The sequence below is a fragment of the Styela clava genome, chromosome 9, assembly GCF_964204865.1.
Source record: "Styela clava chromosome 9, kaStyClav1.hap1.2, whole genome shotgun sequence".
Classification (NCBI taxonomy): domain Eukaryota; kingdom Metazoa; phylum Chordata; class Ascidiacea; order Stolidobranchia; family Styelidae; genus Styela; species Styela clava.
Window position 1 is genome coordinate 9,002,062 of NC_135258.1, and position 11,599 is coordinate 9,013,660.

General features: G+C 33.5%; 1 long non-coding RNA gene across 1 annotated transcript; it reads left to right on the forward strand.

Annotated features, from left to right (window-relative positions):
• Nucleotides 1–7,318: 7,318 nt before the first annotated feature.
• LOC120339500 (uncharacterized) lies at nt 7,319–11,444 on the forward strand. Its single transcript, XR_013477909.1, has 3 exons — nt 7,319–9,052; nt 10,914–10,994; nt 11,397–11,444. It is a non-coding gene; the product is annotated as an uncharacterized LOC120339500 (long non-coding RNA).
• The last annotated feature ends 155 nt before the right edge of the window (nt 11,445–11,599 follow it).

The following is an 11,599-nucleotide window of genomic DNA, read 5'->3' on the forward strand; positions in this document are numbered from 1 at the left end:
TAGACCTATACCATTATAGCAAAATAAAAAAAATTAGTTGGCAATATATAATTGTAAAATGCCTTCATGTATGTACGCTGCACTTGCTATTGTGTGAATAGCTCAGCTTTTACCGGGATAGCGATCTTTGGGATATGCCTGTTCAATTTATGTTCCATACACCAACGTCTATATTTCAAACACGCTGTCCACTAGACTAGGCTATCTCATCGTATATTTTAGTAATATTTTGAAATGAAAGGTCGATTCGAATGACCCAATTTCTTGAAATATATGTAGAATTAATGTGACAAAATCATTTACGTTGCGAATAAAAACTTATACATTGATATTTGCTTATTTAATAATTCTCTTCCTTTGCACACCTGTTGAGATATTAGTCTACACTTTGATGAAACATCGTCAAATATTGCACATTTTTCAGTTATTAGAATGTTTGATATAAAGCTCCGACTAGATATGTAACTGTAATAAAAAGGATCACTCAAAAATAACCTAAAATTCATATTGGTTTTGATAAGCTTTATATTAATATGAAATCTTTATATAAGAGACTTTTGATTGTGTTTTGAGTTGTTTGCTAAGAAAATTAAAATTTGTTTGACTTTTTGTTTTAATGCAACAAGAGCAAACACATCAAAAAAGTTTGCGGCAAGACACCGGACGAAATATCCCTTTTGATTTATCGAAAGCGAATATATCAAAGCACCGTGGATATTTTATTGTGTCATAAGTGTCAAATAATATACCTATAATAATGTTAAATATTTGTTTCATTGATAAGAATCGCACACAAGGCTTTATTCTTTATCTGCCTTGATTTGTTCAGTAAATAATATCACGTGTGCAATATACACAGTAAAAGTGTCAATATTCCGCGATTTATTCAACTATCGGATGAACGCCTGAGTTATAACACTTAATACTTATTTCACTTAATGACAATAATTCATAACAAAATTTCAGATTGAAATTTGAGGATATTTAATTGAATACTATTTAATATTATAAAAAATATGCTTTAATTCGAGATTTTGATAAAATTTCGCGGTATAAAATGATAACAAAACGTTATATATATTGTGTGTCTTCTGACAAAGGCTCAAACATTTCGTTTTTGAAAAGAAAAAAGTGAATTGGTGTACGTACAAAGTTGAAAAATATATGAAACCACTTCATGCGCTTTCTCATCTTAGGAAGGATTGCGTTGACAGAGAAATAAGCTCAAACTGGAACGCCAAATACGCCTCAGTGACACGGATATGTGATGGAATCGGATCGTGGGAGCTCACGATGTGTGCTACATTGGGCATATTGGTCACCAAACATATTCTTTTTCTATACGGACCAGGTTAATGAATTCGGAATTTCACAATGTTGCAAACCGAGAACACGTAAAAATGCCTGTTTTCCTCCGTTTCTCAATAGAATCTTACATTTACTCGTGGGTGAGACATTTCCACTATACTATGTTTACACTACCGACTAGAATGGAATATTTCAAGATGGTGAAGTTAGGGAAATAAAAACATTTTATGAATTTGTGTCATCATAACTCAACACAAGGTCGCATTATAACAACAAGTTTTTGTCTGAAGTTCAAGTGCCCGTCCATCGTAAAATATCATTCAAAACATTCCGAGATAAAACGACAATAAAATTCAATTGAGCTACGGAACGCATTTGTCTTTTTGCAGGAGAAGTATAAACAAAACTTCCTGTGTGTTGCTTGAGAATTTTATGGCAATAAAGGCAGAAAAAGCGCGAAGAGAAATGACGGAAGCACGATTTCGGCGTTAGGATTAGAGTTAAGTAATATTATTACCTAGATTAATATAGTATGTGTGCATGAAGTTTGCTCAGTATAGAAATCAATATAAAAATTCCACCCTTAATCCCTTTTCAATGTATGCATATTTTATTCCCGATATTCATATTTACTTTTCCAACTTCAAAAGGGCATTCGGAAAGTTTTTGCTTGTATTGTGACTAATCGGCACGACCATATTGAATTGATCATTCGATTCCATTCAGAAAGCGGTGATCGCTCCCATAATATTGGCAAGTTATAGGTGCGTCTTAAAACGCCTCTTGTTTCAAAATAGGATTAATATTAATACTCTCTAATCCCTAATTTTTGTTTATTCACTGTGAAGATACCGCACGATCACTGCTAGCAATCTAGTCAGCGCTGAATGCTCATATGCATTTGAACGAATTGATTTTTGATCAGGTAATAATATTCTGATTCTAATTCCAGGATTTTTCAGAGGCTTTGTTTCCATTCACGTATGAATATGTTTAAATTCATTCAATGTGGTTTTTGTCTGAAACTTTATTTAAAAAAACGTAGGCATAACAACAACATAACAAAAAACAGCGCAGTGGTTTCTTATCACTCTAATGATCTGAAAATGTGTCCATATCATTTGAAAGTAGAAATAGTTTGTTTAGAACATGTTATACTTCCATTAGATAACACATATCCTTTCAAATCCATTTATCTTAATATATTCTAAAATCTGCTTCCAATATTAAACTCAATGTTGAGATATGCTAAATTTAGCCATACGCGAATTTTATGCCATGTTATCATTGTACATTAAGACCACTTTAGGAAATAATACTTTATCAACAAAAAGAAAATCATTTACTGAAACATATTCAAACGCAAAACCCAAACATGAATCGATTCTAATAGTACAATATATCTATGGCCGTGATTGGATATAGTAACGTGTATATTCCATGAACTTTGTGTGGTAAAATGTTGTTTTTATCTTGCTAAGTGTGACAAATGATGGTAAAATTCTTGACCGCGAATAACAAGATAAGTTTGTATTACTGCATGATATACAGATTCCAGACTTTCCAGTAATAAAACTAAAATACAAATTAACATGGTGCGCTTCGGGAACTGTTAAACTAGCTAAGTAAAGTGGTAAAATTACGATAATTAGACCTTTATTCTATTCAATGGGTGAATAGGCGAAGCCTTTATTCTACTCTGCCATTACCGGTAATTATTTGATTCAAACAATAGGTTGTACAAATAACTCGTGTCAGACATTTGTTATAAGTACTAGTATTTACAAACCATATAACGTCAAATCACACCTGTGTAATGGATTTGATAAAAGTTGTATCTTTGGGAAATATATTATTAGAATCAAATCTCGACGATTAAACTTATTTTGAACTTCATTTCAAAAAATCAGTTTTCTAAACTTATCGAATCTAAGCATAGTATTTATGAAAATGGTGTATTGTTTTAAAAAAAAATGATTTTAGAAAACACATCATATTTAAGAAAATTGTGTTTACTGATGCTCCTACAGTAGAAGTTTAAAATGCCCATCACAACAGGGATGAGGAGTACATAAACACACGTATTTTTGATGACTAACCGATTTGTATTCAAAAAATATGATCATTCAAAATAAACATTCAAGAAAGAGATATTTTACAGCACTGCATTTCCTATTATGATTCTTGAGTTGCCATTTGAAATTACGTGTACGATATGAATGAATTGAGATTAGCATTTTAAGTTCATGTCAAATACAAAGTGCACGCCATAATATCTAACCTTAGTATAAACTATGATAAAATTAGCATTTTTGTTTCGTAAAATTGTCTTACCTATACGTTTGAGTCAGTTAACTTAGATTTTCGTGCATTGATGATATACGACCAATACCAATTGTCATATTTCTCCACAGACTTATGAACAAGTGTTTCTTGGAGAATGCGAGTCAAAATTATAGAATGTATTGTGCTATTATTTTGCAATTTGATCTGTCAATCATATTTTTCACTTAAATCAGCAATCAAAAAATGTAACAGATAGCAAATCAATAATACAATAATAATACATATATTTGTAGAATACAAAAATAAATAAATAACTTCATTTGTGGTAAAGAATAGATTGAATCAAATGTGTAATAAAAATAAAAATCGAAAGCAACAAATTCCAAAAGTGATTACCGCAAGTCATAAAATACACATTAACATTTGATGGAGAAGAATCGCAAATTGTGAATTGCCAAATTATTTTAATTTTCTATTCTGATTTTAATTGGCAGTCGCATTAGAACGCTTCAAAAGTTAATCAAAAATTTGCAAGATGCTTGAAACTTAAACTTAAACACAAATTGGAAATTCACAACTACTAAGAAAGCGATGTTGAAATATCATTATATGTCAATGTCATCCTGGTCGTACTGTCAGATAAGCAATTAAAAACACCAATCATTTGCACTTATTAAATTATTATAATCTACTTGAAGAGTTTTAATTTGATTTTATGGAGTAGACCAGTGGTTCTCAAACTTTCTAGAGTCGGGACCCACTATTTATTACCACAGCTTATGGCGACCCACATAACTTTGATTTTCTGATAAAGGAACGCCAAAGACCTCTTTCAAAAAAAAACCATAGTGTTATTCTTCAAAAAAAAAATAAATCTAAATTCTGTCTAAATTTCGGGGAAACACGGTAAGAAGTGCTGTACAGTGTACAAAACTGCTATGCGTAAAAAAAGCCAAATGGTCATTCTTTGAGTAGCAAATTTTTGTTCTTTTGAGAAGATCGTAAAAAGGAAACTTCCACAGATTAGAACTTAAATTCAATTTAATTTCTTTGTTTTTTTTTTTGAAGATTTACGTATTCGAGTCGCCACTGATCCTAATAACCAGTATAATTAACCAAAGCTTTCTACATCTTTTCACGACCCACTAAGATTCCTTCCGCGACCCACCAGGGGGTCGCGACCCATAGTTTGGGAACCGCTGGTGTAGACTAATGGATTTATTTAAGTTTAAGGTAAGAATTGCACTTCAGACTTTAAGGGGCTTGTCAACAAAAACTCAGAGTATTGCTTATTATACTATAGGATCAAATTCCAATCTTATGAGTTATAAAATTATCAAATTGGATAAACGTTTGATTTGTAACTGATACCATCGTTATACCTATTTTTAACATGCTGTGTTGTGAAACTGAACACCCAATACATGGATCTGTTGCTCGATTAACAATGCATCGTCGGACATAAATAAAATGATCAACTGAACACGGTACAATTTCATTTTGTGTATGATGTCGTCTTATTGTTTTGTTTCGGACAACCAGGAAATCGAAAATCTTGAAACAAGTCAACATATGTGGTAATATTAAACTTTTTCTGTCTCTTAATTCGGGATTTATTTACAACCCTTATGAGACACCAATGGCACATTTTTGAAGCACGCAAATAAATTGTTGAACCGTTTGTGCATAAACCAGATAAAAACTAATAGTTTCCTATCGTTGACTGGATCGCAGTTTTCTCCCAGCAACACTCCGTGAGACCGTCATTCTACTGTGAAGATCTTTATTTTGCATTAATAAAATAAAATCTACCAAACTACTGCAAACACAAACAAAGTATATATAGAAGTGTACAAGGGCTAAGGTTTTCCTATTTTCCATATTCGAACAAAACACCAAGGATGTGTTTTCTCAATAAAATACACCCAACTGATTACTCATGTTCTATATACGACAGCAATAAAAACTATAATGTACATTATACTACTGATTGATCACTTTATAAAATCGTGTGTTTGAAGTTGAACGTAGGTGTCTTCTTGTCAAAAAGCGGAATAAACTCCGACAATATACGAAAAGAATTTGTTATGAAGTCGTATTGTTTACAGAAACATAATATTTAACCGCGTGACTGGACCGGCCTTTCGTAAACTGTCGAAAAACAAATAACCGGATGATATATTGATGATATCATTAAAATGCTGAATGATGAGTTTGCGTCGTCATTATATTTTGAACAAATATATATGATTTGAAATTAATGTACGTAACTAACCGTATATAGTATGTATGTTATCACATCATAATTACTTTTCGTCAGTTTCCCAAACGATAGGAAAAAATAAAGCTTGAAATGCAGTAAAAGGAATCTTACATAGTGCCTTTAATCAGTTATATTTTATATGAATAAATTATTCGATTCTACAGTCGTAATATTCAGTTTTCATTTTGTGTATTCAGGCACCAACCTACAATAGGGTTTAAACGTGGTGGTAGATTGTTACATTCGAAATAAGATGCGTAGGAAGAAGTTTTGTTTGTCTTTTATTGTCTGTAAGTATTTACAAATAGACAAAATGGTCTTCAAAGTGTAGCAAGTTTAGTAAGATCTTCCAAATCTGCGGGGTGGTGCAATAACTTAAGATTAGCATCACCTTCTGCTGCTGTTATGATAGTAGTATGTTAGACGTATCGGGTATATTGTTACTGAAACTTATACAGTATCACAATTAGGCTAGGGCGTGAGAGATAAATACGTAACTTATTCCAATAGAGCAGGAAAGGGCTGAACAAACAGTCTAACGGTGCCGGGCTCTGGGTAATAGTGCGAATTGTTTTGTTATTGTTTTAATTATTGAGTTGTTTATATCCATGGCAGTCATGGGAAATCGTCTCAGTAACCGGGTTGTTCCATCACTTCTCTAGTCATTTTCAAAGCTCACCTGCGCTATACAGCGGGAATTTTTGTCGTGATAGAATAAGAAATTGGTAATTTAGACGCACATTTCATGCAAAAACGGTTGATTTGGTGTATTACCTTACAATTTTTTCTACGAGTATGTTTTTATTATAAAAAAAATATCGATTATGAATGGGTGCTCCTTCTGTGACAGTAGATAGTAAGAGTTTATACGACAAGTTGGGGCCCATGAATAGATTTCCGGTAAGGTAAATTATGAAACATATCATATATATACTTGTGAAGTTAGCGAGAATAAGTCACGTCAGTAGTCAATAGTACAGACAATTAGGCCACAGACAATTATACATGCTTGTAGCTGCCCAGCAGAACTCAGTGTTGATGCCAAGCATTATTGTTTGTGGCGCTATTGACTTCAATCGAATGGGCAAGTTTTTGCCAAAAACATCATCATTACATCAGCAAAGATTGTTACTGACAATTACAAGCCAAGAAAATAGGTGGATCAAACGGCGATTACTAAACTTGTAATGTTTTGTATATATATATACTGCTGTGGCAGTTAACAACATAACATGTTTTCATCCGGATGGCGGGAGAGCAAGTGTTTAGGCGGGCAAGATGCAGGACCCGGTGACATGGGAATTTCATTTATAACCTACACATTGTCGTGATAGCTATCAAATTTTGTAGTATATTAGACTAATGGTCTCGAGAAGATGGAACTGAAAAGCGGTCTACGACAGTGGTTCCCAGGCTGTGGGTCGCGACCCGGGTGGGGTGAAGTGAAGATTTTTAGAGGTCGCTTAATTTCTGTTAAACATGCGCACACAATTGACTAGGATTTAAAAATTGGAGAGTAGGGTAAATTGGATTTTTCGCAAGGCTTCGAGAAATTATGTTGGTTTGTTATTTTGTACCAGTGTAGTCGCTTGGTTATTGAATATACAGAGCAAAGTTGATTTATTTGGCAATTGGTGCTTAATTAAGTATGGTATTGACAAGTACGCCAAGCGATGTCTTGACCGAGTTATCCCACTTTGGGTTTTGATCAGTTGCGAAAGCGTATTGTTAATTCGCGCACGTGTCCAAAATCTACAAATAGTGTGTTCTACGTGTTTTCGTCCACATCGCCTCCGCATAAAAGTGAACATTTTTACATATTTTTACACCGTAGTTTTCATACCATGCCTTTTGAGGATTCCCTTTATTCCATGCATTGTCGGGACCGCTCATATATTTTGTGATCGATGTTCATCATCCACGTCCACTTGCAATCGATATAAAGGCACATTGTTCTTATTGATATATTTTAATTGTATATACTGATTTTTGATTTTTGATGTTTGCAGTACTCATGTTGCATGAACGACCCGATTATGCCTATATTTGTAATAGTCTATCCTTTGTTCGTCCATCAAGCAAAAAATGATATTTATTCACTAAACCTTTCGTCGAAGTATTCGTACCAAGATGGCACAAAACCTGAATATATCATGTGTAGCCGGTCAGGGTCCAGGATGTGCGTAATCTTGGTACTAATACTTCCGAGGCGCGCGAAATCGGAGGCAAGATTTTAGCAAGTTTGTGTGGTAACCCACTTCATGAATTTTTCTCTGGCTGACTGGAGTACCATACTCTCCAAAGAATGAAGCACTTGTATACTTGATTTTTTTTTTCATTTTCAAAAATAGCTCGTGCTCTTTTTTAGGCTGACGTGCGAATCGCAACATAGAATTAAAACTGGGAAAGTCAGAGCTATCACGAACACATTTAAGGATATAGCGATACAGTGGAAAACAACTAAAATTACCAGCAGTGAAGTCGTGACTGCAAGTAGACCTTTTCGTTTGCGAATGAGTGCTGTCAGTTTAATCACCAGTTTACATGATGGCTAAAATAAAATATCTTAAAAAATATGAAATATCCACTCGATATAATATTAAGGCTTTTTATCGTAAGCTATATATTCTTTATGCTGCGATGACATACATACTCAAGGCCGCAGGTTTACGTAGCAGTGTATGACTTGAGCCTTGCTTCAATGCCGAAAATGTGATTGGTCAGACACGCGGGGCCGAATTTGTCGGAGTTAGGTGCCAAATTCGTCGCATCTATACATTTTTCATTGACATGCATTTTGCTGATATAATATGTGGAAGACTGTCTTCTGAACTCTATGCCTTTTATCACTGCCAAGTAGACTTATTTTAACATAACCGCGAGATAGTTGTTTTCATTAAAACCGTTTTTGTATGTTACGTATAATTCACTGTTTATTTAACAACCGTATGATTGTTTTATAAATATGCAACAGTATGTGTATTTTTACATCGTACAAGCAGTGAAATTACGCAATGATGATGTAAAAATACGTAATAATAGTTGCACTGTAAAATTATTTTCCAACATATTATTACCGTGCTAAACTCTTGAAATTAAAGTCAGTGTTTGACGACCAGGCCACAAAGACAATGCGATTCTACATGATAACCAGCATAGTTGCATTTGCTTTTGGCTTTTTAATGGCAATACAAGGTAAGGTATTATGGTAACTACTGAAATACAGTTTTCCCCTTTTACATAAGTTTTTTAATATTATAAACAGATATTATTAATAATACACTGTTTTCGCGTTGTGCATGAATTTATTATGTAGACCAGTGTTTCCCAACCCCAGTCCGCGGTCTCAAATGAGTCCGCGGAGCGTTTGAATGAGTCCGCAACGAGCCAGAAATTCACTGCGGGTCGCAAACGTTTTTGCGAAACTTAACCATCAGCCACGATTTACGCTAGAATTTACATAAAACATAAAAAGTAAGTTTATTCATATAACATTAATCGAGTCAATAATTTCTGGATACTGAATGAGTAGGGCTTGGCATATATTCGAATATTCAATTATTAGAATATCAATTTATTATTCGAAAATTTGGTAACAAGTAACGCGACAGGTCACTTGCGCGTCGTTTAATCAAATGATTGGATTTAGTAGTTGTTGTTCGAGGAATAATTTTTCTGGTAGGTGTCAATGGGGGCAACCTAAATTTTCTAAATTGAAAAGCGGCAATACAAAATACTGAAAATAAAACTGAAAACACCATAAGTTTTTTAAAAACGCTTCTTTAGACATGTTGCAAATTGCAAAATTTCGGGTGCTAATGTAGTATTCGTATCAGGGCATTTCTCTCATAATTCTTTGCTTTACTGCAGAGTCTGCAACCTACGGCCAGCGGAGCAATATAATCAGGCCCGCGACGTTTCTCTGAATTATAGTGACAAAACAGCTGTTTTTTGCGATTATATTATTTACGTGACAGAATTTATTTTGTGGCACGTTTAGACTAAATTATATCATAACCTAACAAGTATATAGTTCAATTATAATTAGGCATTCAATGGCAACAAAACGCAGAAAAGTTGAACGCTAAGTGCAATTGGTTCAATATTCGAATGGTCAGTCTTCGGGCGCTGCTTAAAATTCAACTTCTGATCTGTATGAAAAAATGTGATTCATTGGCCATACGCCCGGCTTTCAACTTTCTAAAAATATGCGTGGCCCACCAATGACTTGCAATCTTTAATTTTGGCCTGCGAGCGACAAAATGTTGCCGACTCCTGGCTTTCCTGTTGTACGAACAGCTCATATTTGTCGAATTCACAAAAATACGAGTCGCAGAGTAAAATGATCACAATTAAATTAATATTAAAGCAAGGCGATGAATATTTTTTATTTTTATTTACTAATATACTAATTATATTTTTAATAAGTACTAAATCAAGTTGTACTTTCTAGAAATTTATAGCAGATAGTAGGATTTTTCTAACGGCGATAACAAATTCGCAAGATCGCAAATAATTTAAATCAAAACTAAATATAACCGGGCAATATATTCTCACATTATTATGTTCGCAGATTGCCGTGACATTTAAAAGAAGTAAAGCTTTCATCTTGTCATAAGTCAACCGCGAGTGACCAGGAACACAATTAAATTAAAATAAGACAACATTTTAAATTCTTGTCGTTGTCAAGGATAGAATATTGTGCGACAGAAAGGACAATTTATACACTAAAGAAGTCGGCCCTTTTAACGAAGGCGTAATTGCGTAGCCGATTTTGAAATTCTGAAAAATTCTATTGTGTTTGGTTTTATTACTTCTTCACACAGAATACGTTTGCAAAAAACTCACGTTGAGTCCGCAAAGGTTTTCGCCAGAGAGAAAATAGTCCGCGACCAAAAAAGGTTGGGAAACGCTGATGTAGACAGATGGTATTTGAAAATGTAATACTACATTCGTATTATCGGCGACTATACAAAATCGTTTAATTAGATAATATTGCGACAGATCATGAGAATATTATGTATTCTGTGAAATTTACAAAAATCTATGTCTTTAGGGGATTCAGGCGCGTGTATTACCAGGATCATCAACGGACGTTTCGTTACTCGAGGACATTGCGAGAAACCTGACGGAGAAGGTAATGCTTTCTATGATCAAATGAAAGCATGCAGCAAATATTTCATAAAATTAAAATGAGTGCGTAATAATTAACTAGCTGGCCAATAACAGAGAGATGTTTTCTAGTGTATATTCATATCATAATAATAAATAAATCTCCAAAAAAGATGGGTTTACAGATAGTATGACTTACTGATATCAGGTTTATGTTTGGTAAATTCAACTAAATTTTATATTTCTTGAACTCGACGCCTAACTTTATAGAAATGACGGCAATTTGGCCATTCTATACAATAAAATGAATCAGTAAAATATTCAAATAATAAAAACATATTTAAAAATTAATTTTTTTTAACCCAAACTTGCTATTTTTTCTATAAATGATATGAAAATTTAATCCCGCATCGTTTTTCTCTGTCAGATATTGTTGATCAACTACGTAGAAGGGTTAATGCAGCCACAGAAAGGGGTTAGTTGCATAATTTATATTTTCAAAGAAATTTAATGGATGCAAAGAATTTCTACGCGCTACAAAATGATGTTCCGCATTTTACTTTAAAGTATCCCGTTTAACTGATATAATATAATTTAAGTAATAGGCTAATGCCAAAATGTTTCACAAAC